The sequence below is a fragment of the Vicia villosa genome, unplaced genomic scaffold, assembly GCF_029867415.1.
Source record: "Vicia villosa cultivar HV-30 ecotype Madison, WI unplaced genomic scaffold, Vvil1.0 ctg.000451F_1_1_1, whole genome shotgun sequence".
Classification (NCBI taxonomy): domain Eukaryota; kingdom Viridiplantae; phylum Streptophyta; class Magnoliopsida; order Fabales; family Fabaceae; genus Vicia; species Vicia villosa.
The window spans coordinates 226,665-232,906 of NW_026705214.1; the positions used below are offsets into that span (position 1 = coordinate 226,665).

Here is a 6,242-nt window from a genome sequence, read left to right on the forward strand (position 1 = left end):
TATATATATATATATATATATATATATATATATATATATATATATATATATATGCATCATAGCTATTTGGTGCAAAGAAATTATTCATTACTGGTTAGAAAATTATGAAAATAGTGACCTAAACGTGGTATGTGTGATGTGGAAAAAATATGAAAAATAGCCACCTAACTTTGATCTTTGTGGTATTGAAAACATATGAAATATGAAAAATTAGGTACAAAAAAGTTATAGCAAAAATAGGAAAAACACCTAGAATTCGCTTAAAAGTAGAAAACATATTACATCGGGCCATTGAGGAAACAAATGTAAAAACATATATATTACATCAGGCAATTGGTGAAACGGGTGTAAAAACTATATATTACATCGGCCCATCGAAGCCACCGATGTAAAATATGGTTTTTTTTTATAAAAAAAATTGGATTATTTTTCACACCAGTCATCTGAATTCAACCGATGTGGTATGTTAATTTTTCACATCAGACAGTGGCCCGATGTAAAATGTCTCTAATTTATTACATCGCTTGGATTTACATCGGACCCAAACCCGATGTAAAAAGTACTTTTCGCTCGATGTTAAAAGTACTTTCTGCATTAGTGTTCTTAACTTCAACCCACCAACGTTCATTTTTTTTCGTGATGATTAACGCCCTCGTTCTCTACCTTTGGATTCGTCTGATGCTTTCACCAACCTCGTACTCCCCGTCTAACCAGTGCAGCAACGACCTCTTCAGATGGTTCATGAAATGAATGTTCCAAAATTCATTTTAATCTGAGGTTTTACCGCTGAGTAAAACACATGACCATCTCTCTTAAAAATTGGCAAAGCCGCCATGACGAGAAAAATCGGAGAGAATGTTAGAAAACGGTGGAGAAAAGGTGTGGAAAATGATGGGGGGCTGGGGGTATATTTATATAAAATACCCTAACACATACGATTCACCCCATATGGATCCTATGTACAAAATATGTACATAGGCGCCACTATAATGCCCCAGACTGCTTTCGAGATGATCGACTGACCCCACAAACCAACACGAGTTTTTCAGCATTCTTTGACCTCACTCACACTTTCTGGGAAACTTCTTAGAAGGTCACCCATTTCATAAGAACTTCACAGTTAAGCGTGCTTGACTTGAAGCAATCTTGGGATGGGTGACCTTCTAGAAAGTTTCCCGGAAAGTGTGGGAGTGAGGATAAAACACGCTAAAAAGACTTGTGTTGGTTTGTGGGATCAGTCGATAATCCTGAATGCAGTCTTGGGCGTTACAGCCACCCCATGAAAACCCTAATTTGGGTTGCACTAAGGTGTCACATGGGGCGGCACAAACACAAAAATATTTCTTCCTGGCGCATATGTGTACTCCCCCAAATTTAGTTACCTAGGTAATTTTTTTGAAAATGTAGTTTTTTTTTGTAGTTTTTAAAAAAAATTTGGTTATTTAAAACTTTTTTCTTTTTTTTCTTGAAGGTTCTATGCAACGGATTAAGTTACCTGGGTCCAAATCCAACACTGAGCAAAAATAATACCTACAACCGATATGACATAGTTTTAGTCATCTATTATAGTTCAACTAAATAATATACATACATATTTTAATTTTGATATATATATATATATATATATATATATATATATATATATATATATATATGCCACTATTTTTTTAAGAGGTTATTCATATATAAGTAAATTATTGATTCCATAAGAACTTCAAAGTTAACCGGCTACTCATGACTAAAATACGTGCTTTGAATAGATATATAAGTAAATCATTGATTCTTAACATATCTTTAAATAGTTAAGGATAATTTATTTCCTCAAAATTGATTAAGTTATGTATTTTAATCAAACATGGATCACAAGGTCCATGGTATGTTGCATTTTTTGGTCAGTACACAATTATTGCATTATCTAACAACAAACGATTTTTTTTATTTGTTTAGACATGTTAAGATTTACCTATAAGTTTATTTAAGAATCATGCAAAAAAAAAAGATTTCAAAATTAAAAAAATAGATATCCTGATTTATGATATATTTATTTAATTTTTGACAAAATGTCAATATTTATCAATACATTTTACTGATAACATCACATAAAACACACGCATTATTTATTAATTATTATAACTCTTGGATCTTTAAGAGATGTATGAAAGCACCACAAGCTCTACACACATTCACTTGAAGCACTAGTACCTACAAAATAAAAACAAATTTATATAAATATATTATATATATATATATATATATATATGTATGTATATATATATATATATATATATATATATATATATATATATATATATATATACTGTAAAAAAAGACAAAATAAACGATAAAGAGAAAATAAATACCATTAGTTATGTGAAGCATCAGAATTGGGTGGTGGATGTCTGCATTGGTGAAAACAGTTTGTCATGCAGACATCATAACCATAAATTACCTTAACTTTACACTTAAAGTAACACTTAAACTCACATTTAAATACCGACTCTGACTTAAAAGCTTGAGATTGAGTTATGCATTCAACTTGAATTGTAAATATCATTATCATCAAGAACATCAGAGTACATTTTTTAATTTGACTCATTGACATTGCTCTTAGGAATATTTTTCTTTCTCAAACAAAAATTCACAACTTTGTGATATTTCAGAGCCGCACAATATTCACTAAAGAAAACATTTTTAGACCATTATTTATAGCTACCAATTTCTTTTTTTATTGCATTTATGGTAAAATTTATTCCCTCCGTTTTTTATTATAAGTCGTTTTAGACTTTTCACACAGATTAAGAAAAATAATAATTGTTGTATGTAAATGAGAAATTATGAATGTTTTTACAAAATTATCCTTCATTAATGACATGTGGAAAAAAAATTTATATAATTGAAAGGAGAGAGAATAATAAATATTTAAGGATATAATAGAAAAAATAGCATTAATTATTCATTGGAATTGTAAAACGACTTATATTTAAATACAATTTTTTTTCTAAAACGACTTATAATAAAAAACCGAGGGAGCATTTAAAAACTTTAACTATTCAATAATTTATGAGAGTTTATTAATGTTTAACTATCATTTAAAAAAATATCTAGATCAATAATAAATTTTTGTATATAAAAATATTTAAATTAATAATAGATTTTTTCCCCTATACCATTTTTTAATCAAAATGTTTTGGATCACAAATACCATTTTTGATATATAAAAATATTAGATCATTACTAGATTTGTGTGTGTTCGTGCGCGTGTGTGTTGAATTATAATTATAATTTTTTATTTTTTATTTTTGTATAAAAAAAGTGAAAAAAAGGGATAGAAAGACTTGAATTCAAAAAAGTGAAAAGTGAAAAAGTTAGTTTATAAAAACAAAAAAGAAATACATTTTTTAACCCAAATTATTAATTTAGACTAAGCTAACAAAAGAGTATTATCAATTTTTATATTATAGATGATTCTTGTTCTAGAAATTTTGTAAGGGAGCTTTATCTTACCCCATTCTTGAAAATATTATGTTTCTTAATATTATAATTTGATCTATTTTAAAAAATATTCAATAGATCCAGATCTTTTTTTTTGTGTAATTAAAAAGATTAAAATTATAAAAAATAATAAAAAAATAAATTTAATATTAAATTTTAATATATATATATATATATATATATATATATATATATATATATATATTCCTTTTAGATATTAATAATATTATCTTTCTTAAGTATTTTATTATTTTTTTTATTGGTTACAAATAGGAAGAAAAAGTATTTTATTATTATCTATATAAAAAAATATTCAATATAATTTAGATCTTCTTTTTTTATAATTGAAGAGATTAAAATTTTAAAAAACAAAAGAAAAATAGATTTAATACTAAATTTTAATATATGCCTTTAATAAATCACAATTTTAAAACATTTTAAACTTTATAAATATTTTGTTAGGTTATACTAATCTAAGTCATATTGCTCAAAAATATTTTAAACTTATTAATTTATTTGTCATCTAATTAATCATAAAGACTTAAGTCAATAATACTGATGTGGTTAAAATTTTAATATTATTATAAAATAAAATTAAACAACATAACTTGAAGGATAGAAAAACACTTAGAAAGGGGGGTTTGAATAAGTGTAGTCTAAAAACTTGAACGATAAAAACAATTTGCACAGTTATTTTTATCTTGGTTCGTTGTTAACTAAACTACTCCAGTCCACCCCCACGGAGTGATTTACCTCACCTGAGGATTTAATCCACTAATCGCAACAGATTACAATGGTTTTCCACTTAGTCCGCGACTAAGTCTTCTAGAGTATCCTGATCACAACCTGATCAATCCAGGAACAAATGCTTAGACACAAGCTAAGACTTTCTTAGAGTATCCTGACCACCACGTGATCACTCTAATTACAACTGCTTAGACACAAGCTAAGACTTCCTAGAGTATCCTGATCAACACTTGATCACTCTAGTTACTTACAAATTAATGTAATCAATTCTAAGAGTATTACAAATGCTTCTGAAAAGCTATAATCACAACAGTGATATTTCTCTTAACGTTTAAGCTTAATCTCACTAATATATTACAACAGCAATGTAGTGAGCTTTGATGAAGATGAAGTTTCTGAGCTTTGAGTTTGAACAGCGTTTCAGCAAGTTTATTGTTAGCAAATCGTCAACCTTGCTTCTCATCAGAACTTCATATTTATAGGCACTTGAGAAGATGACCGTTGGGAGCATTTAATGCTTTGCGTATTCTGTACAGCATTGCATTTAATGTTTCACGCTTTTGTCAACTACCTCGAGCCTTGTTCACGCTGTGTCTACTGACGTTGCCTTTAATAGCTTCCAACGTTCCTTTTGTCAGTCAGCGTAGCCTGCCACCTGTACTTTCTTCTGATCTGATGTTTGTGTATACAACATTTGAATATCATCAGAGTCAAACAGCTTGGTGCATAGCATCTTTTTGTCTTCTGACCTTGAAGTGCTTCTGAGCGTGATACCATGAGAACTTCAGTGCTTCTGCTTCTGATCTCAAGTTCTTCTGATGCTTCCATAGACCCATGTTCTGATTCTGCCTTGACCATCTTCTGATGTCTTGCCAGACCATGTTCTGATGTTGCATGCTGAACCTTCTGAGACAAAGCTTCTGAGCGCTGATTTGTGCGTACTCTTTATATATTTCCTGAAAGGGAAATTGCAATGTATTAGAGTACCACATTATCTCTCACAAAATTCATATCCTTGTTATCATCAAAACTAAGAATATTGATCAGAACAAATCTTGTTCTAACAATCTCCCCCTTTTTGATGATGACAAAAACATATATAAATGATATGAATTTGCAATCAGAAAGAGCAGACGGCTAAAGACAATTTACACAGCTATAGCATAAGCATGTGAATATGTCTCCCCCTGAGATTGACAATCTCCCCCTGAGATGAATAATCTCCCCCTGAAATTAATACTAGAAGAATTTTATAAATAAAAGACTTCCCTGAGTATTTCAGTAGAGACGTTCACAGTGCTTGATCTTCAGAGCATTCATGACTTCTGATTTCTGCTTCCATAGGACAGCTTCAGAACATGAATTTCTTTGATCTTCAGAACATTCACAGCTTCTGATTCCTGCTTCCATCGGACAGCTTCAGAACTTGAATTTCTTTGATCTTCAGAACATTCACAGCTTCTGATTCCTGCTTCCATCGGACAGCTTCAGAACTTGAATTTCTTTGATCTTCAGAACATTCACAGCTTCTGATTCCTGCTTCCATTGGGACAGCTTCAGAGCTTGAATTTCTTCTTTCATCACTTCATGCTAGAAGATCAAGTTGCCGTATCTTTAGAGAATCTCAGGATTTCTGAAGAACCAACAGTCAGAAGATCACCTAGACTTGCCTCAGCTCATTCAGAAGATGTGATCCTTGGAAAGAAAGATGATCCTATCAGAACAAGATCATTTCTAAAGAATGACAATCAGAAGCAATGATCAGAATCAGAAGGCGTAAAGTCTATTCAGGAAAACTTACAGCTGTCATCTATTATCTGATGGTGAACACGTGTATGTACGGTTAGTACAAAGCGTGCAGTTGAAAAGACGCCGACCTAGGTAACTGTGTTAAATCATTTCATTTACCGTGTTCTCTCTCCTAATGTCATTTCTCATTAAATGCATAATGATTTCGTTATTTTCAAATCATTTAAATAACCCGCTTCACCTTCATTCTTTTT

At 30.2% G+C, this 6,242-nt stretch overlaps 1 long non-coding RNA gene across 1 annotated transcript; it reads right to left on the minus strand.

Moving 5' to 3' along the window:
* Nucleotides 1–2,023: 2,023 nt before the first annotated feature.
* LOC131628391 (uncharacterized) lies at nucleotides 2,024–2,656 on the minus strand. The gene is made up of 2 exons (XR_009291776.1): nucleotides 2,361–2,656; nucleotides 2,024–2,202 (listed from the first exon to the last, which is right to left on the minus strand). It is a non-coding gene; the product is annotated as an uncharacterized LOC131628391 (long non-coding RNA).
* Between the last annotated feature and the right edge of the window lie 3,586 nt (nucleotides 2,657–6,242).